The 24407-nt window shown below is 35.9% G+C and overlaps 1 protein-coding gene across 10 annotated transcripts in view; it reads right to left on the reverse strand.

Moving 5' to 3' along the window:
* KCNMA1 (potassium calcium-activated channel subfamily M alpha 1) overlaps positions 1–24407 on the reverse strand; it is a 413353-nt gene that overhangs the window by 68770 nt on the left and 320176 nt on the right. The window lies entirely within an intron of this gene.

Here is a 24407-nt window from a genome sequence, read left to right on the forward strand (position 1 = left end):
AAAGAACACACACTCTATGTCCATTCACGCACTGATACTTCATTGCTAACATAGGCCAACAGTAATAAAAATCAAATACATGTTAGTCGAAGAGATTGGTTTGAAGGAGAAGCAGAGAAGAATACCAGGGTTTTGAACACAGCTGTTCAAATTGGTTTCATACTTCAAAAACAAAGGCGGGGGAACCACATTCGGGTTATTCTTAGAGTTATTATCAGTTAATCTGCGCTACAGAAAAATAGAATTAGTGCTCTGCTGTATTCCCAGACAGATAAAGTACTATTTTCAATATCAACATAACAGCTGCCAGCCTGCTTTTGCTAATGAACTAGACACCAGTTGGTTTTCGCTCCTCACATGCCAAACAACAGAGTCTTCATGAAGAGACGTAAAATATTCAATGCCTTGATGTTCAATGATTCAGTTAGTCGGGAATGTGAATGCAGCCTGCCATTGTGCACAGATCTCCAGCACAAGTCAGACCTCATCGCTCTACTCTCCTCCCAAAACGGAGCTTTAACAGGAGTGAACAGAATGAGGTTGAATGGAAGTGGGGAGACAATACCTGTATAACAGAGAATGCATGTGTTATGCAATCTTTTAATGAGCATGACGTGCATTTTCAAGGACAGATTGATTTCCAAATAGAAAACCACTTAGAGTTTTGTCAGTCATAAACTTCTCTTGGATAACTTATGTCACAATATGTATTGCTTAAACAAGTGCAGCTTCCTAAGAACTCATCTATAAGAATTAACCACCATCTTTACAGTTTTGAGATTGTAACTGCACTTGATAATCTGTATGTAACTTTTACATGTACTATCAAAGGGAATAAACTCATGCCTGCTTTCTCAGGTTCATACTAATGCTACTTTATTCTGGTACAAAGTAGAAAAAATAAACTTTTTCCCATCCTACTGTTAACTGAAAAATTAATTAGAAGATACTATAACTGATGCCTAGGAAGCTTTAACTTTATAGCTAAAAGAAAAGACATCAGTAGTAGTAATAGTAGCTGCTATATTTAAAGAGCTCAGTACACATTAGCAGTGCACAAGCAGAGGTTGAGAAAAAAATACTATTTGCAATCAGATACATAAGAAAAACAACAAAAATGGGATATATGTCACCTGCACCAGACTTATCTGTGAAGAAATTAAACAATAGTCTTTTGCTATAACTCTCTTCTGACACTACTTTATTACAGACTGCATTCCAGCCTACCACCTCTGTCTGTCTGCCCAAGCCTGCTATGGAACTTCATTTTGCCTTGGTCAAGACCAAAGGGCTGAGCCCTGAAAAGACAGATTTTGCTTTTAGATGACCTGACATCATCTAGAACAAGGAAGTCACAACCAAAGAAACTCTGCAAAGAGAAAAATCAAACCCAAAGCAACCAAACAAAGCTAATCCTAAAATAAATGTGCCAAAGAGTGGTGTAAAAGATAATACTTAGATCAGAACAATGACTGTCTAATAATGATTTATTCACTAAGTTTCCTCTCTTCTTAGGCAGCATCTCTAAAGACAAAGGAATTTTCTTCTCATTTGACTTTTCTTTCTTTTTCCAAATCAAAGTCCTATAGTATAAATGCTTATTGATGGTTAGTTAAATGCCTCTCAGTCAAATTTGGCTGAGAAATAAATAAGCCCACAGAAAATTCTCAAAAATACACAAATTGAAATTTTCTTTCTGTGACAGTTTGCACATATTAAACTAGATCGCTTCAGTATTTAGCTACATGTACCATGAAGTGAACATGCACAGAATTGCTTTTTTGGTAATATCTTTGCAGCTCTGATTGCAAAAAAGCACAAGTCTTTGTGATTTTTAGAACACCCTCTTCAAATCATTCTCTTGAAAATGGCCTAACCTTGTTTTAAACTTCTCTACCAAAAAGTTATTTGCATGCTATTCCGCACAGACAACAGCTTTCAAGTTATCCACTGTGCTCTCTTGTTCTTTATTGGATATAAATATTCAGTTCCACCACTTAAAAGATCAAATGAACAAGAATCATGCAAAATGTTCCTTCCAGAAAACAACAAATGATCTGTTTTACTGTCTTGGGAGTAAAAATTCTAAATTTCACTCAAATTAATCTGTTACCATGGGTTTACAGAATGTTTGTCCAGAGATGCAGTATGGCACCACAAGTGTGCTGTTATACAATTTTAGCAGTTCAAGGGAGATACACATCCATCAGGACCATAGGCAAAAATCTTACAGTAACACAAGTCAACTGTAGATGATATTATAACCAGAAATATTTCTCTGCTTAAGAGAAAACAATATTAAAAAATAATATTCTTCTAGGTTTTCAGCTAGCTAATAAGACTCCTTCCTGATCCTTTCAAATTCTGTAAGTTAATACAATAAGGATGCCTTTGTACTATATGGTCCAACATTTTTGTTCTGCAGTGCTGCCAGGTGATGCTAACCTGCTGCCCAATTAAAATCAAAGTCTTACTTTGTAACCATCCAAAATAACAACTTTTAGAAGTACATTTCTAGCAGTCTGCACTTGTTATTGGTACCACATCTGCAATAAATAAGCTTCCTTTTTGGATATGTGCTTGTCATATTCAAATCATGTTACTGTCACCAGTTGCCTACAAAGCCCCAGGTTGACAAGGCTGACTGGTTAATTCCTGTTAGCAAAGCCTTCTGAGGGGTCTCAGTTTGTTGCTTAACCAAGAAAGGCATTTATTCTCATTGTAGCAATGGAAGTAGATCTATATTCATCCTATGACAGGAAATCAAGTTTTATTTTTCATTGAAATCTCTGCACAGAGTTTACAGGGCATCTGCAGTTTAGCAACACAGCTCCATAGGAATGGGGGAAGGGAACACATGAAGTTGAAATATGTGAATAGTATCTAATGGACACTATTACCTATGGCTTGGTTCCCAAAAATGTTGCAGTGATAATTCACAAGTGGTTTCTTAGTAGTAAGTAGGATATAAAATATATTTAATTATTATCCTTCAGATACTCCTATCAATTTCCTGCCTATTTAAAGAAGTGGATCTAGCAAAATTTTTAGTAAGGTTATTAAATATTTTAGTTTCATGGTTTCTGTGTCTGCATTAATTTAAAAGGGAGTCTTAAATTCACTTGTTCTTATGAGAGACAAACATATTTGCATAGTGGGGCTGTGATATATGACAAATAAATTCTGATATTGTATGTTTATTTTTGTTAATGAGTCCCCGTTTTTTATGTCTTTATACTACAGGATTTTTATTAACTACAGCCATATTATGTTACAGAGACTTTTTCTACCACTTTAATGAAAATTGGAAGTTCAAAAATTGGACACAGAGTTTTATAGATTTGGAACTCTAAGTTCTAATAACATTCAAGAGCTTGTTTGCACATCCCTAAGTATAACAGTTATTGTACTGCTGTAACAACCCAGAACTCACTTGTCTAATAACAGTTTTGCAGTTCAGGAAGACTCAATGCTAAAAAAAATGTCAGGCGAGTCTAATGAGGCTTCAGACACTCAGTTTTATGCTGGAGTTTAATTTAAAGTTACACTGATGTTTTAACATGTTTGCTTATTCTTGAGTAAAGAGTGTTCATTATTTCAATGACATAACCTCCAGACAATGTTCCACGAATTGGTTTAAGATGTACTGGTAATTTTAACAGTCTTAATATGGATTGAACATTTGTAGCCACATATCACTTGACTTTTATCCTCATTTCATTTTTAAAGCAAAAACAAAGAGTAAGACTTCCAAAACAGGGGACAAGTTCATAACTTTTTTCTTTGTTATTTTCTAGCTATTTTTAAAACAACACTGTCTCGTTCACTGCCTCTCCCAGGTCACTAGCTGCACTAATTTACAGATGCCTTTTTAGACACCAAAAAGAGCTGAAATTTGAAATAACATTGATGTTACTGAACATCACATGAACTGGGATACCTGGTAAGTTCATTCTGCCTAGCATGTAAATGCTCCAAAGCAATTAAATCCTTTGAAAGGTAAAGCACAAACCACCCAGAAACATTAGTTGACTAGCTATCTCGATTAACTTATTAATCACCACATCTGGAGAAACCCACATCTGTAAGCACTTAACAGAGCATTAGTAATGTCACAGTCACATTGAAAACAGACTGCAAAACCATGCACAAGCCATTCTGTATTGCCTTATGCATCCAACTACTGGGCTACCTACGGAGATCTTGGTTCAACCCAGGCTTTTGGGAATGGTAGCGGTATTTTACAGGCAAGCTCAGTGCCCTTTGCAATCTACAGTAGGTAGATTTTCCTTGTTCAACAGAACTCAGTAAGTTAAGGTGCAGCAGCGAGGGGTTGTTGGGTAGGAGGAGGCTCCCTTTACGGTTATTAACAAGTGGAACAGGTTCCGGGATTCCTTCAGTGGACTTGGCATCAATCAATGCATTAGTAGTTGCATTCTTGAACTGATATGAACCTTTTGGGTAACTTGGTCTAGCTGCATTCTTTACTTCTAAATAATAAGAAAAAATTTAAATTAATTTCTTTGTATTAAAAAAATATTTAAAACTACAGGCATGAATCAATTTTGATATTATGTGGAAATACAGACATTAAAGCTTAAGGTATCAGTTCCAACAGCAGAAATTAAGGTTTATACCTGCAGCTTTCTTATGTTGTTGTTTCTTTTTTTCCTCTAAAAATGACTCTTTATAGAAGAGTACTTATAGAAAGATTATTCAACAATATTATCACCTTTAAGCAATAATCCCATCCTATGGTAAGTATGTCTGAGGTAATACTTATTTCCCCATGTTGATAAGTGCTTTGAGATTTACTATCTGTGGAAGATGTTTATTTCTTTGAAACTACTGAAAATGACAGGGGAGGTAAAGCACTCTGCTGCTATTAAAATAAATAAGGAATCATAGAAAACATAAGGTCACCACTTCAAAATTGTGCAAGCATACTTATGGAATTAAACTGATTTTAAGGAACCCACGTAAAAATTGTTGAGTATTCAACAGTGTTGAATATTGTAAATTTCAGGAGGTCATACACAGTACCTCTGAAAAGAAAGTTAAGAAATTCAATTTCCTAAATATGGATTTAGCTTAAAACTGTGATTCTTTGTCTTCCACTGATAATATATCAAGGCTACTTAAACACTACCCTATCTACTAATACCTCTAACAAATGGCACCCGCAGTAACAACCAACAACAAAATATTTTTCTGGTAAAAACACGCAATAAAGATCTTCCCCTAATGCTTGTTTCATTCTGAATGAGTATAGTATAGAGAAGAAGGTACAGAACAGAGCTGCTAAGACCTTATTATTGGTTGTATAATGAAGTAAGAAGTTTAGGTAGGGAGTAGTTGGCGGACTGATAAACTTGCAGCATTATTTACCATTGAAACGTATATATGTTTCAATTGCCTTAAAGATTCTATGGAGAACACTGAGCAGAGACTAGAGGCAAAGTATTTGAGGTCAGCATGTTTTTTGGGATCTTTGTTTAGTTTACCACCAGCTAGAAACACCATCTGGTAACAGGAAAGATAAAAAAATAGCATTCTCATGCTTGCCATTTTTCTTCAAGCACAAAATCTGTCTCTCTCATGGAAAAGGTGAGCGTATAGGAATTACAAGAGTCATTTGAAGGTACCTTTTAACAAGGTTGAACAGGTTGGTGGGAAAGCACCCATTCCAATTCAATGACCTTTTGATGGCTTGCTACTATTCTGAGGTAGATTGAAAAATTAGTGAGAAAAGAACTAAAAACTAATTTATTATACTGTTCTCATTTTTACTAATAGAAGTAACATAATAATAATAATAATAATAATAATAATAATAATAATAATAGTAATAATGCATACTCACCAGAGTTCACATGTATTTTAAATCATCAGAAGAGAGCATATATCTTTGATTAGCAATAATGACAAGAAGACAAAATATTGAATACACTACATGAAAATTATCAATTCTACCTCAGAGTTACTGGGTTTTTAATCAAATTTTGTACTTCTACTTTTGATATTCCTCCAAGTGAAATAATTTTCAGATGATAAAATATATCTGCAGAGAACTATCTCCCTACACATATCACTGGTCAAGCATGTATTTGAAGGCCTCAAAATGCATCAACTCAGTTCTATTTCTAAAGTGCAGATAATAGTACTGGAAATAATCTTTAAAAATCCACATCCTCTATCAAAGTATCTTCACATGAAATGGAAGAAGACCAGACTCTATTAAGCTTATCAACCCTTTAATCAAGTTATAAGAAACACCATAATCTTTTTACAGTCTCTTCTGGAGTTCAATAAGTGATGGTTTCAGATACCAGACCTGACTATTAAGCAATAACCTTCCATAGCAGTGTATGTTTTATGGCATATTCCATGCAGACAAATTCAAGCTTTCCTAAGATTTTGTGCTTGCGGTGGCACAGCATGTGTCAGAACAAAAATACTTGTCTTTTGGTATGGTTTCATATCTGGAGCTTGGCATCATATTTAACAGTACCACATGATCTTGTTCAGCAGGAAGGCGGACTGAGCTGCTTAAAACCTAAGTTACTTCCCTTTACTTCCAACAGTGTGGACAGGTACTACCACTGGGCATGGGCATAACCAGTTGCCAATTTTTTTTGGTCAAATTATTCCAGATTCAAAAGTTCTAACTACTGGTTTCATCCCATGACCTCTAACCTCCTGCCTCAAGAGCTTAGATCAAAGTGGAAGAAGCCCAACAGTGGACGAGTAATGAAATTCTTTGTATATAGGACAATTTTCTTTCTCCACTAGTTTATGGCCCAAGTCTTTTTACTCAGTCTTCAAAAGCAAGGATTACAGAATAATATCTGAATGACCTATCTTTGGTAGAGATAATAATCTCTTTTTCCATTCCTCCTAAATTACACATTTTTTTTACCAGAGAAGAGTGAAACTGGTTACTTTTAGTGTAAATAGTCTGAAGGTGCACGCTGTGCCACACACATGGGGCTGTCAGAATACACCCTGAACTACACAGGCAAGCACAGAGCTTTTGGATGAAGCAGTTCTGCACAACCAGGTGAGAAACACAGGTCAGCTTCAGCAGATACAGACTATAGTGTGCAGAACCTAAAACACTTATGGAGCATTCCCCAGTTCAGCAAAGACAGTTGACTTTTATCAATAATTTCTTCATAATCCAATTGGGTTATTGCACTATTATGTGGGCTGATTTCCATAAAAAACATATTTGGGAAACAAAGATTGCTGTTAATTCTATGGAACTAAATACATCCTTACATATTGTCACTGCCTCACTAGGTTTGGCAATCAAACTGTCTGGATTGGGGTAATTCTTCGTACCACTGTGCAACATCAAATCACAACCTCCAACTCCACCAGGGTTCTTTACTAAGTATGGGATGAATTTAGTACCACCAGGTCCACTAAAACAGGACTATTTTACTAGTCATAGTTAGATTAATTTATTTTTATGTAGCATGACATATGACTTTATTTCCAATGCAAACAGTCACAGGCCTGCATTGTTTATGCTGCCTAAGTTCCTTAGAACTGTTCAGTACATTTTCATGTATCCATAAGGCATTATTATTACCTAAGAATATTCTGAGAGCCATTTTGAGATCAAATTTTAAACTACTTTTTGAGAATGGCAAACAGTAAGGAACAGGATAAAAGTAGAGTAAGGGTAAGAAATTCCATTGTCTGTAGTATTTTCTAATTGCACCCTGGGTGAACACAATCTACTTTTAATAAATGCTGCACAGAATTTGCTCAAGAAGCCTGTCAGCATTGGAGAGATAAAAAATAATATGTATTAAATGTGATATATTAATGCAATCGTAAAGGTATTTTGAAGTTGCATATATTCCTATTCCTTACCCCCACCCTCAAGAACTCCCTTTCAAGCTCAATGAATATACACTTGCCTACAGACTGCGTTAGGGAATCATGCCTGTTTCTATTTCTATACATTTTATTTATTATAATGAAGATAATTTGAATTGCAATCTGCAACTCCCTGAACATTTTTAAAACAACAAATGTAGTTAAACTAATGCCTGTGGCAATCTCTATTTATTCTTTGTGAGCATACACTTGCCATAACTTAAAACTGGGCTGAGCTTTAATTTAAATGTAACAAGGCAGAATACCAGTACAGCGCTTTCAACAAAATGGCTGAAACTGGCTTCAGCATGATTTGCCTGGAAGGGAAGATGAAAATGTGTTTTAAAGGAGAAAAAATATCCTGACCAAAACCAGACATTCTAAACAACCACCACTGATACTCAGTGTTCCTCTCCTCCCCCATCTCTATCAGCTGCTAGGCTTTCAGCACTGTTTTTCACCAGACACTAGCACAGTGTTTTCCTTCACAGTCAGCCATCAGCCAGAGCTGTCACTTGCAGATACTTCATTTTTGTTTCAGTCTAATTCATACTGCACCCCCTTAATCTCTGTAGTGAGTAATGCCATGTCACTGTGAAGATATGTCAGATCCAGCATTAGAAATACAGAGAGTGTTCCTAACAGTTAAACTATCTTGGTTTGAAGAAATATTTTATTTCTCCCCCAACTTAACTGATGTCTTTCTCCTGAACATCTTCCAAGCCGACCTCCAAAGGAGCAGTCACCCTTCTGCAATCTGGCTCAGCTTTCATGGCGTGAGGGGTGAAGATAAGCTGCAGCCCTGTATTTCTAAAAGCAAATAATCAATATGTTGATTGAGCTTTTGGCTACCAGAGTTCTTTTGATGGGAGTGACAACGAGCATGACTTGCCTCATTCCATGACAAGCCTGTTTAGACTTTTTTCTACCTACCACTTTGTGAATCAGGCAACTGAAAATACCCACAGCAATTCCTCCAAACTGTCAGCTATTGCTGTGATTCCACCCAGCACCCCCTGTACAAGACAACAGATTAACCATTAGGCTAGATATGTTGAAAATATACAGCTTCAACCTTTCCTCAGCTAGCTCAGAGCGATGTATAGATGATTATTTCAACCGTCAGCTGCCGCATAGACTTAAACCCCTGCACAATAACTCCTGGATTCATCTGCCCCTTGTCAAACTTGCACAGCTTTACTTTGAGCATACATAGTGTGGCAGTTTCACTGCGGATCTAGAATAATCCAGACGGCTGCTGTCTCTTTGTTAACAGGAAGCTAAACTGATGAGTTTGTAATGCATTTCTTATCAAAGGTACTTTCAAAAAAGAAAATGTGCCAAATCAGTTGGGGTTGGAATTTAGCATAGTATTGAAATATGATTTAATCAAAACATTTGTTATTTGTTGGGGGAAAAAAAAAACCACTCCATATTATTCATCCTCTAAAAATCATTTCATGCCAGTGAACTATTTATTTAACAAATTTACTTGATTTTTTTTTTTTGGTGGTAACAGATGTAATGAAATCATTGACTAGAAACTACAATATAATGGTGCTTGATGAGATACAAGAATGTTAATTTTAGAAGCTATACAGCAGTGTTTGCTTGGTGTCTGAAATGGTAATTCAAATGAAACAGGATTACTGCTTTTGTTTCTATGTGCATTACATACTCAGGGAAATGCATTTCATTCTGGTTTTTTAATACAAAAAGATACGCTGTGTATCTACACACTAACACCATTAGAAAATCAGGTGAAGCTGGCTTTTGGTTGCAGTGTCTGCCACTTAAAGCGGATAAAACATCAAGATCCAACAATGTCAAGAATAATCATCAGAACATTTTGCAAATACTGAATGGTGTTACATGAGACATTCTCTTTGAAATTGCAGATCAAGAAACATTTCTCTTTTTTTTTTTTCCCCTCTTTTAGTCCCAGGCTTGTACTTTTTGGCTAAAGGCAAAAAAATTTCAAAACAAATGCATTGTGTCGACCACTTCTTTCTTTTTTCCTTTTACTTTCTATTAGTATCCAATACCTAAATTTTGTATTAATAATACATGGTCTTTCAGTCTTAATTATTTTCCCACATTAAGAACTGAAACTCAGCTACAGATATATTTCTCATCTTTGCTTTTCCTTGAATGCTGAAAAAAAGACAGTTACCAGCAAATATGGAATCTTGCCATGCTGGATCCTGTTATTAATTTAAGATGGCTGCTCTGATACTCAGTGAAATCAATACAGACTTTAAATTCCTGATCTTTTAGAGCAACTTGTATATAGGATGAAAAATATACTACAAAGCAATTTGGAAATCCAGAAAACCTTTAACTTGAATCTTTTGGTGAAAAAGGTCTGGCATATGGATTTACATCATTTGTGCTTTTTTTTAAGAGTAGAGAAATATCCTAAGGTTACCACAGAAATATGGTATTTTTTTCTTTGCTCCTCCAGTTTAATTCAATAACACAACTAATATGAATGCTGTATTAATTATTATCACTTCTCTGTTACTATGACTTCAGCAAGCAAAGTGGTTTAAGGCTTTCCAAACTGTGGTTAATCCAAAGTCCAGTAAAGTCAGAAAAAACATTTACCCAGACTTCAGTGGACTTTAGATCAGGAGCTGTTCAAAACTCATGTATATGCTGTCATAAATTAGATGCAAACCTTTTGCATATATACAGCATTTTACACACAATGGTGCGTGCAATTTTGATAAGAAAGGCTTCTGATTTCATGGATCTGATTTCTCATTCCAATACAGAGGTATATAGACAATAGGACAATATTTGTACATAACAAACATCTTCTCTTTTCCCTGCCAAGTTTGCACAGTAGAAAAAAAGCTACTTCAATCCCTAATCAAATGCTAATTTATACTTAGACTAAGTCATAGGTCCATTGAACCTTGAACATATTTTCTAAATCAAATTTTAGTATTCTCTCATACATTTTTCTTGATTTTTAGTCTTCATTCTCCACTGCCTTTTCAAATTATGATTCACTCCATAATTGTTTATTCAAGTCATTAAACTGTTATTGGAAAAATGTCAAGTGAAAAGTTTAAAAATAAAAGCAAAGCATCCGTGGACTTTTTTGTCCTCCCTGTCCATTTAATTGTCCAATAGACTTCTCCACTATGCCATATCCATATAGAATACTATTTCAATAAAGTAAAGTTTGTTTTGGGAAAGGGTGAAGAAATGGAGATGTCCCTAAACTGCAGAACTTAAACCAGAACATGGTCCATTTTCAGGGGGGTCTGTTCTCCAGACAAACATCAAAGTGAAGGGAACTAACTTTGTCTTTTCAGAGTGCACTTTGAAGAATAAGGAAAGTCAAAGTGTCTCATTGGTATGGCAAGTAGTGTAAATATGCTGAGTTAATTTTAAATTATATTACTTCATTATAACAAGCTGTTCTGCTCTGAACGTGGAGGAGGAGCTGCAGAAAATGTTACCCCACGTGTCAGAAAAAAGCTGTTCAGACCCTGTGCTTCCTACCAAGTCACAAGCAGCTATGAACTACGATTTCGGAGCCCCAGCTGCTGTCTTCAGCACAGCAAAGTACAAAAGGATTGCTTAAAGCCACATGGTTGGTAACATTTTAACAGACTGCCTGATTACCCCATGGCTACAGGCAGAGGACTGGGGATTTAGTTTAACCACTGATCTTGGGTTACACAGCATTGGGTGTCTCACTTGCAGACAATTCTGTTTTAAAGGATTTTATTAGTCACAGATCTTGCTAGAATTCAAGTGACCAAGTGATGTGAAATTGTGGCTGTTAATCTCTAATTTTCTCAGACCTAGTAAGGCTGTGATGTTGCTACTGTTGTTTGAAAAGTACATTTTGAATATATTCCATAAAAATATACTGTATTCATATGTGATACTGTTATTACAGTGCTTGGTGGTTTGGTTTTTTTTTTTTATTAGACATGAAAATGTGCCTCTAACATTGAATAACTGTAACATTCTTTTTATTTTTGTGTTTCTATTTCTCTTCCTTTAAAAAAAAGTGTCAATTAAAGGGCACTGATTTCCTTATGAGCAGCCCTTTGACAGTTCCCCAAGGTGTGACATGTAAAGCCAAAAGACACATCTTTGGGAGATACTTTAGCAAATTATAATATTCCATGCATTGTCATAGACTATCCTTGTTTCAATGCACAGCAACCCAAATTGTATTGTCCTTTGTCCTATTGCCTCAAAGAAGATTTTGACACCAACTATAAGGGACACAGAGGAAGAAGTTGTGACACTAGCAAGGGCACACTGTAGTTATGTAGTTCTGCTAAACTGTAGGAGGAATCTGTCTTGCTTTTACAAACTTAAGGAAGTTTCCCCTGAAAGCACTCACAATCTTATCAGTCACAGCAGAAAACAGTGACGTTCTACTTGTGGACAAAAAATAAGCTACTATTAAAAAAAGAAAAATCTAAATTTGAAAGGCTACTCATCATTGTGCCTATGATCTCTTTACTATTTATACTCCCCCTGCTCCATTAAATTCAGAGAAAAATATACAATGCCTTGAAGTAGCTATGAGTAAAAGTAAGGACAGGAGTCCTTGGTGATTGCTCCACTCCTTGGGATTAGAAATCTTATATTTACAGCATAGATTGTGTTTGTCAGGCAGAGTATTTCAGCGCTTTCAGGAAAGCAATATTTCCATGTCTTTGGAGCAGGACTCCACAAATTCCAGCTCAGCCTTGCTGCAACTGTTTCCTTCTTGTGGACATTGGAAAGTGTAGATTTCATCCTGCAGAAATCTAATTAGAATTATTACTTCTCTTTTCCATTTAGAAGTGCCAACTTATCTTAACATCTTAAAAATACATATTTCCAGTGTAATTTCAACATACATATTCTAAAGTTTTAAATTGAAATAAAATTTTATCTACCTTGTTCATTACAAAAGACAGACTAGGTCCCTGCCAATACCACAGTGAAGTAAAGATTTTCCTACACTTCTTATAAATCCAAGAGATTGTATTCTTAAATTCTAAGATTAGACGTAGTTTTTTTCAATTCTTCCTCTGCTTTCCCATGAGTCGCCTCACTTTTGAAAACACACTTGAGAGTATCTGGCTGAGGTTGTTTCTATTTTTAACTAGGTGGTTATTATGCGACTGATAAATTGGGGTTTTATTCATATTTTTTACTTTGTAAAATTTTATACCATTAAACTTCTTTTGGCTTGTGTTTACCTTTGAAAAAAAGGGTGTAGAAATGTCTGTGTTTCTGAACAAAAAGAACTGAAATATTAACATTCACCTCTGACTTTCTTATCATTTGTCTTATTCAGTTTTCACCCACATCAGTGGAAGAACTTCCATTTACTAAATTTTCATAGGATCAGGCTCAGTGATCCCCAATACTCTTTCAGACTTAGCTGTAGTATTCCTCTGGGATGGAGGTCTTCACACTCCTGTTATATGTGTGGCCATCATATAATTTCATAGGTAAAGTATAAAATGCTGAGCCTACTTACATAGATACAGGTTCTAGAAACAAGTATGGGGGAAAAACTGTATACCATTTAAAAGAGCCATCTGAAATATTTTTTTAATAAAATTGTTTCCTTAGCAAAGCAATACATAATGAAGCTCTTGCAGGCTCCTCAGCCACTACTGATTTCTAAGGCAGCACCACCACCTGCTGGTTACAGAGAGTTTCAGGACCCAGCGCTGCTTTCCTGTCTCCAAATCCATGCATAAATATAGTGCACTATTTCTCAGCTGTTCTTATACATAGAAATGTTGTTACCAGAGAAGATTTTTAGCAGATTTGCTGCAGTTTAACAATACTCTATTAGGTGAATTATGGCTTTCATAAAAGCGGGCAATGTTAACAAATAAATTGTTTTATGCAAAGTACTGTAAGTCACAGGGTAAACATTAAAATTAATCAAATAGATTGAACCTGTGTATTAAAAGGCTATTGTCACACAGGCAGGTTTTATTAGATAGAGATACACAGTTAAATACTCTTTATAACACTAAGAAATGAGTATTTTTTTTCCTAAGTGATCCCTACTTTAGTGTATTCCACAATGTACTTCATTCTTTTGAAGCTTTTTTCTTGCTTTTAACAAATGCATCTAAAAAACCAATACTACTTGTTAAATATATTAACATAAAAACCAACCAAGATATAAATAACTAAGGTTAAATCTACAAAACAATAGCAAAGTAGTGATAGCAAAAATGGAGATGAAATACAATCAATTGCTATGGAAATTTAGGGAAGTACAGTACATAATTTCTAGGTAAATACTGGCAAAAAAAAAAAAAAAAAAAAGTAAGTAAACCAGCACAATAATAACAAAAAACTCCGAAACTCATTCCTCTGCAATAAGCTCACAGCAGCCTGGCCAAAATTGATTGCTATGGGAAGCAAGAGCTGGCAATCCACCCCATATGGGCAGAAAATAAAGCATAAGCTAAGAAATCTAATGGTTACAACTAATAAAAATGTTACTAACATCATCATTTTGATTTTTCATAGAAGGAATACTCAAAACAATGGATGAATACAGCAAGGATCATAAATTCAAACACAACTTGAATAGGCTTAAAATACCTGCATACAAAATAAAAAAAAATACTGTAATGAATTCTCTCAGATAATTTCTCTATTATTAAAAAAACCTACTTTACTGATGAGATTGACACTTCTGTAGCAACTAGGGTTCAGCTCTTTTGAAGTACTGTGAGAGGGGAAAGTATGCCACCTCATTCACTTCATCTAAGACCAACTATAATGGCATGAAATTACATAGGCTAGCAGCAAAGAAAAAAATAATACTGAATCTACCCAACTAATCTGATATTAATGTTAAAAAAAAAACTACATATGTTTTGTCCTTTTAGGTTTTACTTTGATACTAAAGCTACAGAGAGATGCCAGCCTAGCTTAGCTCATGACATGGATCAGACACATCACAGCCCATGATGAGGAACAGCTTTAGAAAGAAAATTTCATGAAACCCAACTGCATTGTGCTTGGTACTTCTGGATTCATTAACCAAACCTTGATGAGAATATGGGCATTACTAAAGAAAGAGAAGGGAGCTCAACAGAGCACCCTCACTGTTCTCACACAGTGCAATGAATCAAGAGGAAAAAAGCAATGAAGAATTTTCGAGAGGATTGTCAAGGTGTTGAATTAGCAGGTTACCAAGTTGTGTTCTATAGAGCACTTGGTGTGCTCAGCACAAAACTCACTTAAACACTAAGAGCATAAAATTAAATACAGGTGATATCCCTTTTCAAAGTAGGTAGCATGATAAGAAAGAAGACTGCTAAAATTTAAAAAAAGAAAAGAAGATTCTGCAGGAAACACAGAACTGCCAGGATTTCTGTTGTATTATCACACCAACTTCACAATAAACTCTACAATCACCTGGAGCTGAGGAACTCTCTCCAACAAAGAAAAAATTGATGTATAAAATTCCATAAGATTTATAAGTCAGTTACTACCCTAAAAGAAACTATATCAAACACAAATGCCACAGGATGCCAATATATTTGGAAATACTGTTGCTGCCAGATGTTTTGAGAGTCAGATACTGAAAGCATCCAGAAATCCTATGCTCAGGGGACGCTGACAGCTGTCAAGAAAGTCATCTTCCAAAATCAAATTGCTTGGAGCTCTACCTCTGAGGGTTTTATTTTGTCCTGTTTGAGGAGAAAGAAGAGGGCGCACAAAAGACTTATATGCTAAGGGCAGATTAAAACCAAATGCATATTTTGACATATTTTATGTTCCTCATGGGCAGAACTCAAGGATACTGCTGGGGAAATCTGTGAGACCCAAGGGACAATATCAGGATGTTTCCTGAGGAGTATGTGGATCTTGAGTATTGAGGCAGAATATACAAACCTGAAGATATGATTCTGGCATGCCCTCAAGCTACAATTTTAAATGCAAAACAAGAATTTTGCTACTTAGCAGCAGAAGTACCAGTAAAGCTGTTGATGAATGAGCTGTAGCATTCAAAGACTCCATCAGCCAATCAAAACGACCTTTAAAGTTTGATCAACCACTAGACATGCTAACACTAGAAATCCTGAATCCAAAAACAGAGTGGGCACTTTCATGAAGTAGGAGATAGTATTCTCAGGCATTATTCAGAATAAACAGAAAGACAGAAACTTCTCCACAGATCATGTTCTAATTAAAACTACATGTGGTAGTGGTAGCAGGGGAGATCTGAAACAAAAATTTAACTAATCCTACACTTGAAAGAGGCAAATTCAGGTGTCGGTAGTCCTAAGAATGCCATAACCTTTATGATAATGGCATACTGAAGTGCAGATAGAGAACAGAATTCATACTTTACAAATTAACATGCAGGAAGATCTGGTGTCAGTGAGTTAGAAGAACATCAATCCCTGCTCTTACGAATTTCACACTGATGTAAGATGAGTCAAGTCCAGATTATGTGATTGGATTCTTGGCTTGTCTTCCCTGGCACTGCAAATTGTTTGTTCATCTACTCCTCTTCCAAACATAACCAAGGGCTTCTGCTGAGTCATGTAACTCTCTGAAGTGTAAGATGCCTGCACGTTGGACTCCTTGTATGGAAGGATCCTGTCAAATCGTGAGGATCACATTACTGACTCCAGGCTCTGCAATCTTAGCACTATGATTACCATTACAAGATCTCTGCTGAGACTGACATCTGTCCCAGCCCTACTGTCTTCTCATTTTTCTCCTATGTCTGAATGAAGAAATAAGTAAGGTATATCTTGTTACTCAGGGCAAGGAGACTCTCGAACACAAAAAAATCAAAACATATTTAAATAAATTCTTCATATATATTCACATGTATTTATCTATTTATTTGTTTTTCCTTGAGTAACTTTCCTGTAGAACACAAGTTTTGGTGGAAAAAAAAAATCCATCTTTTAAGAACTATTGAAAAAATTAGATCTTTCTAAAAAAAAAAAAAGAAAATTGATTGAAATGAAAACAGATTTAATTCTCTGCTGAATTTTGTTCATAAAATGAAACAAAAATTACACTTTCATGTCTCAATTTTCACAAAACATAATTTGTCAAAAATTAAAATTTAACATAAGTAGAACTCAAAATGTGCAACCCCAAACAACAGGGTAAATACTTTCTTCTGTGGAACACCAAAAGCAATTATTAATATCCAAGAGTTTGCAAACTATGTTTTACTCATTGGAAAGCTTATTGGTTTTGTTCAGAACCAAGTAAAAAGCATTGTTTCTTGTCAAAAATGAGACAAGATACAAGAATTGTTACGAGTCCATTATTGATGAGAAATATTAGTACATTATCTGAATATTTGGGACACATGTCCCATATGTTGGAAAGGACAGTATGTAGTACAAGCCAGAAAAGTACACCCTGTTCTATTCAGCAGTGCATCTCACTTTTTCTCATCCTTCTGCTGTCTCGTCGTGTGAATTATTGTCATTTTCATACCCTGCAATTCTAAATAAATACTGTATCACTCCCTTGCTGCCGCCCATCTTGTGATTGACTGATCACAGAGAACCTGGCAGTCCTTGCATCTTCTGGTAGATCAGGAATTATTCTAATAGAGCTAAAGCATGAATACAAGGAAAAAAATAATCTTTGGACAAATGCCTGCTAATGAAATATGCTATCATTTTGCACCTATGGATTCACCACATATTGCTCATGGAACAGGGATAAGCATCATCTCTACATTAGGCTCAGAACTTGCAATTGTTTTTATTCTCTTCAAGAAGAATCTTTGTCATATCAGCCAATAAAACTTTACTAGCTAGGCAAATATTTATCTTGACTTACAAATTACTGTCCATGTGTCAAGCTGCTAGTTTTACTTAATGACCAATCCCACATGGGATCATCTAAGTATGACAGAAGCAGGGCTAATCTTGGACTAAAATATGTCCATTGTTAGATGCACACCTGACAAGAGTTTGCTCAAAAACAGAGCCTCCATCTCCTGCTGCCAGTCTTCCTTCATAGCATAGGGTGATGTAAAATCTATCTCCATATTGCCAGACTAGCTGTGTCAGGGAACATACAGTACCATGGAGTGAGAGTGAAGATAATGTCAGGAACATGGGAATAGAGAAAGGAACATGCGTAGTGCAAGCAAAATCTTCTATGCAAGAACGAACAAAGGAAATTGCTTGACAAAGATCAAAGATGCTATAATGAATTTTTGGTTTTCCTTCAGCAGTTCCTCTAAGTAAACAAGGTCTGCATTCCAATTAAAGTTCAGAAGCAGCTGAAAACTTCAGATTATTTTAAAAATATGGCAGCAGAGATACTTCTCTGCTGATGCAGATAAACTCAAGTTTCCCCTGCCCTCTCATACAGTATACCCTTTCTAAACCTCTCTAAATTAGACAGCCCTAAGGCAGTTATGGTAATTTCCCCACACCTTCTTTCTGTCTTGTACTCCATTTCATTCTTCTCTTGTTTTTGCTGTACATCTACATTCTTAAGCAAAGATCAGAAAATCTGAAAATTGGCCTCTGAAGGGGAACACCTATGTCAAAAAAACATTTAGACTTATATTTAGGACTTCAAAATGTAGATCTCAAAGCACTTCTCAGCACAAAATGTAATATAGTATAATAGATTGAGAATACAGTATTTTCATTTTCTGAAGGGAAGAACTATAGTGACGTAGTAAGTCAGTGGCACAGTCAGGATTGGGATCTTTGCCTTGCAGCACTTTTGTTTCCCATTTTTGCCTAGGTAAAATTTCCAGTCAAACTAAAATGCACACAGGAGTGTTTGACCAGATAACACCAGACACATCTTACACATTAATAATGCTTTCTCCACCCTTCCTTTTGAGAATAATTGTACTGTGCTAACAAGACCTGATCAGTATCAGTGAAGCATGTCTGTGTGAGATAGCACACATTATGCTTCCTAAAATCTTTGGTAATAAGTGAATCACAGAATTACAGCATTCAATATTAAGAAAAGTATCATAAGGAAAGCTATATTAAAATATTATAAATATATTATAAAAAATGCTAAACGAATTTGGTGAATAGTCTCAAACAGTGAAGGAATGACTGAACTTTATTATAAAGTATATTATCAACATAGTTAAAAATTTACATACTGAAATAAATGTATTTATGATTTCTTAAAAATAAATTAAAACTTTTCCTCATATGTTCTGTCCAACACCCTCCTGTCTACTATAACCCCAATCAAAGCATCAGTACAGCATGGGCACTTGTCTTGTGGCACTTCAAGAACCTCATATGGAGTTATATGACAACAATCTCTTCTTTTCATGCAGAACATAAATAATTCATGAAGTTGTGTTTTCTGCCATACACAAATACCTCAGAAGGTTCTAGGTACTCAGTAGAAAACACAAAGACCCAGAAAAATTGTCTTTTAAGTTGCTTCTGACTTTCAGACTGGGGGCTGATCCACTCTGCTGGACCCACACTGATCTTGATAAAATATGAAGATCTCCTCTTCTAATTCAATAGATTTTCCTAGGCTAGGAAAGAAATAAGTTGGCTGCCGCTGCTTCTAGTTCTAGAAGTATGGAACTCATATTAGTGACTACTAATGTCAACGCAAACCTGAATAAAGGCATGCACATATTTAATATGCTAGGGGTCCCATGGAATAATCAGATGATGGATCCACTATATTTGATATTTTCCATATTTCTCCTGTTTTTATATGAAAATGCATCAAAAGAAAAAACACTGCCATGCATAAAGCAAGGGCTTTCATTCTAGGGGATTTTATACTAAACTGCATTCCACTTTATATGTTGAAACAATATTTTGGTCTGTTATATACTTCAATGACCCCCTCCTTATATTTACTACAATACCTTCAGATTACATAAAATGTGTAAGATATAAGCCAGAGGATTTATTTTTCTCTCAATCTGAGGAGAAATATTCCAAATTGGTGAACATGCTTTTTCCTTGAATTATAAAAGGAGACAAAGAATAAGGAAAAATAAAATAAATTATAACAAGAGTATGACATGTACAGGATTTACATAGCAATTTTTTTAGTTTTGAAGTAATTGGAAAAGAACATGAATTACGTATCAAAGTGTCTCTGGGATTAGCATGAGCTGATAGTTTTCTGCCGTTGTTGTTTCAGTATTAATTTGAGACCTTGCCCAATAATATCCACACAAACTCGCTAAGAGTCAAAATGGCAATCAATTTGGGGGACCTATCCTGAAAAATGGTACTAACAACTTCCCAGCATCAATGAGCTTCTCAATTCTACAGCTGTTTTAAAAAGCTTCCTCCCAAAGGCACATTTAGAAGCAAATTAAATGCAACTTTGACTTAATTAACGTTTTAAATGATAATGAATACAATGTAGATTCATAGAAGGCATTTACATTGCGTTATAAAACTGATAAAAATTTAATAACTCTTTGTTAATAAGTTATGTCTCTCCAGACCCATAAAGCCTAAGGCAGTCAATGCTGTAGTCTAGGGTCTAATCCAGGTTCCTAATGCAGGTGGTATAAGGAGGCAGGAGACTGACTTGACACTTGACATTTGCTCTAAGCCTGCTCTGGATCAAGCCACTGCTTGTTCATAAATACTTTACTTCATATAGTAAAGGTCAGAATTTGGGCTCAAGGCAGGGCTATGACAGAAATGCTCAAGCTGAAACCGAGCCAGCTCTGGCATCTGTCGCTTGAAATAGCTGGAAAGCAGCAGAGAAGGAGACCTAACTGGCCAGCATCTGTCCCACACCAAGGAGGTAACAGGAAGAATCTGCTGCCTGGTGGTAAGAAACTGTCATGGTGAGTTTCGTGACAACCAGCCACACTCAGGAACTAAAAATGCAAACATAATTTCCATGTCACCTTGCATAAGGCCCTCTGCTAAATTCACTCCACAGGATGCAGACAGCATCTTTCCTAGCTTGTACCCATAAAAGCAAGGCACTCACCAGCCCCTTCCTGTGACCCTGGCAAGAATCGCTACTCAACATAAAGGCCTAAAGAAATTAAAAGCAGACTTTTTGATCTTTCCTTCCCCCACTATCCCAATTTTTCAAAGGTTTCAATGCTAAACTTAGCAGTGCCTCCAACCCATGATGATGTGAGAGTTCATCTCCTTGTTACACACATCACAAACTGGGCAGAGCTTACTCTCATCAGCATAGGGGTATATGCTGCATCACAAAAATCACCTGGAACAGCGCATGCATCATTATTTATATAATCTAGCAATGAGCCAGGTTGTCTCATTTATACCATTTTACCTTCTGAAAACAGCTTAGTTTGGAGGGTTCTGGGGTTTTTTTCCTACTATAACATTTCTACCTCTCAGTATTCACCTATATGCTCATACTATGCCCAAAAGAAGCTTAAATAATTTAGAAGCACTCAGATTCTATTAAAATATAGAACAATAAAGGATTCATTTTTTGTCTTAGAGCATAACTACACAGTTGAAGTCACCTATTGCATAATCCCTATTGTTTCCTGTCACTTTTCCCCTTTTGCAATTAATGCTGTCTCTTCAGTGTTTGAAGAGGAAATACAGAAGTCACAGTGCACTCATATACGTGAAGAAAGTGATGGAGTAGATTCTTGGAGACTCATGAGGCCATTTACCAGCCCATTCTGATCACTGTTTCACTATTACCAATACAGAGCAAAGTACAGTTGGATCAAGGAGGGGATCACCTCCTTGAGGAGGGCTGGACATCAGGAGGGCAAGAAAGGCACACAAAGGGTTGGCTCAGTGAAACCACTGCTCCAGCAGGCAGTTTCTTGAATGTTAGTTAAAACTGTGATTGCATTTATTGAGTCAATTCATCCCATCTTCTTTAGTGGAAACATCTGAATCCATCTTTGTCTGGTTTTATGGGCTTTAAAACCCTACTGTCCAGTTTCAGCAATACCAGCTTTCTCAACAGTGGCTCATTCTCAGAAGATGGCTAAGGAAGGTGATTCCCCTCATGCCCCAGTAACAACTGTTAAGATGCATATGCTTGATTTCTTTTTCAGTGGTACTGGACTTGTATCTTAACTGAGTTGTCTAAAATAATGTTCTTTCTTACAAACTGGCAACTAAAATAAACACAGGTACCCATTTTTACATTATTTTCATTATTTTGAAAGGGAAAACATAGTCTTGTAAAAGTATTTAGAAGAAACATCAGGAATACAACACTGAATGCATGGAAACCAATCTAACTGAAGTAAAAATCTGTCACCCTAAAAAGGACAATATCTGGAACTGGTTTTACATAAATTGGTATTTCACACACAGTTCCTTTCTTGGGGTTATTATTTATATTCTCTCTGCCTTTGAATTACCAAGAATTTATCTGGCTCTATGTCTCATTCTAATGTTCCGTTTTCATTAATCTCACAAAAAAAAATAAATAGTTAGCCCATACAACAATTGTCCAGTACACAGAGATGGGGTCATTCCATAGAAGTAAGCTGTAAAAACCACAACAATCTGTTTATAATCATTTGTTTAGGACTTTCTGCAATTCAGAAAGTCTTGAGAGCATCTGTCTTTCCCAATTTTTATTTCCAAGACCCAGTTGCCTACTTATTCCCTCAATCTCTTCTTCTTCCTCAAAACATTAAAAGTATATTATTGGATTTTTGTGCAGGACAAAGATGAGACAGTGTGACCACACAGAGGTGAGTAGGTTGTATAAAAGACAAAGGATTTATGTAGCATATGCAAAAGTAAGATTTCCAAGCAAACAGACCCACTTCCCTCCTGTGGCCACAGCAGAAGTCTCACAGCTCAGAAAATGTGTGTAGAGGGAGAGAGCAGTGGTACTACCCCACCCTGTCATTATCAGAGCATTATAAATGCAATGTAAACATGATGATATTCATAGCTGGATGAGCATCTCATAGTCTCTAGCTACCACAAGGTGGTACATACATCCTATGAAAGGAAACCCATTGTTTCTAAAGGGTGAACAGAAAATTCTAGCACTGAAAGTTGTCTCCTGAGAGGTCACATACCTGTCCTTCCTGCACCTCAGCTCATGCATGGCAGCTGCTTGTCTTCTCTTGGCTACTACAGCAGGACTAGAGAAGTGATAGGTTAGAAAAGCAGAGGACACATCCTCTGTAGAAATGAGAGGATGCTCTCTCACATTCTAGGAGAAATAGAATATGCTGGCTTTTCAGCCAGTATTTCAAGAACCTGGGACTTAATAATTGTCAACCCATTTAGAAAAGCCCAAGCATATTTATACAACTGATGTGTTTTAGATACACTGACCAATATCTGTTATACATCCATCTCCCTGGATAAATCAGTGAGTTCTACATAATTTCAACTCTCAGTATAGAATTTGGCTTTTTCAGTTGTAAAGACACACAGGCAGGGTCTGAAGTAACAGGTCAATGAAGAAGCTGGAACTTTTCTTGGCCTAACTTGCTAAGGTCCGTCCCATCACCAGTTATAGTTTCAGTAGTTTACCAACCTTGGTACCCAAAATGTTCACCTAACCTTGCAGAATGTGATTTTTGGTCCTTTGAGAAAGATTCAGCAGCTAACTTGTTTGTACAGAATAAAACATATGCTGACACTAGAAGATTATATGGAATATATGGCTTTAAACTTGGTCTGGCACAGAGGTAGATACATGCTTTGCTTCTTTCAAAAGTTACACTTTTTCCAACTTTTCTTAGCATGGTCTTTCTAGGCAAGATATCTAAAAGTCTGGATTAAACCCTAAATTCAAAATGTAGCAATAACTATTATTTTCTTTTGTCTCCAGATATCCTTTATATTCACCAAAGCAAAAGTCTTCCCATAAAGCTTCTCAGAACTACCGGAACATGCCAAAGCACATTTTCTTACAAGTTCAATTAGATATGTCTGGGCCTAATATCAAGAATATCCTTGAAAATTTAGTTTCCCATGGTAGTGGGTGCAGCAACGACTTTAGGAAAGGTTTCCTTTAGGACCATGAACTTTTCATGTTCCTGAGAAGCACAGCCATATGGTGATGGAGAAACACAGAAAATAAATGGTTCAGGTTAAGATTCTGTCTGTATCAATTAATCATTTGAATGGCACCCCCCAAGACTTGGCACAGACCTAAGTAGAAACATCACACTTGCTAATAACATAATTTCAATGCATAAACCACCCCAGGTTTTTCAGTGGCTAAGTGCTTCTCTTCACTCTGACTTGAGTCTCCAATGCAAGAAGTATTTGGACCATTTGCTCATTTGCTATTCAGGTAGCAATCTACCAAATACAGCTAAACCTGTAAAAATGTAGATACAAAAAAAAAAAAAACTTAAAATTCTCTTTCCTTACATTTAGAAAAACTATCAGTATATTTTTCCAGAAAACAGCCTATAAATTCCAAAGGTCTTTTAATGTAATTATACCTAATCATAATACCAATTTTCATTTGCTGAAAGTAGAAACAATATAATAACAAAGACACTCATTCACAGTGGAAAATACACTGCAAGTGTTACTTTCTCTGCAGATTATGCAATT

The sequence above is a fragment of the Ammospiza nelsoni genome, chromosome 8 (genome assembly GCF_027579445.1).
Source record: "Ammospiza nelsoni isolate bAmmNel1 chromosome 8, bAmmNel1.pri, whole genome shotgun sequence".
NCBI classification, from domain to species: domain Eukaryota; kingdom Metazoa; phylum Chordata; class Aves; order Passeriformes; family Passerellidae; genus Ammospiza; species Ammospiza nelsoni.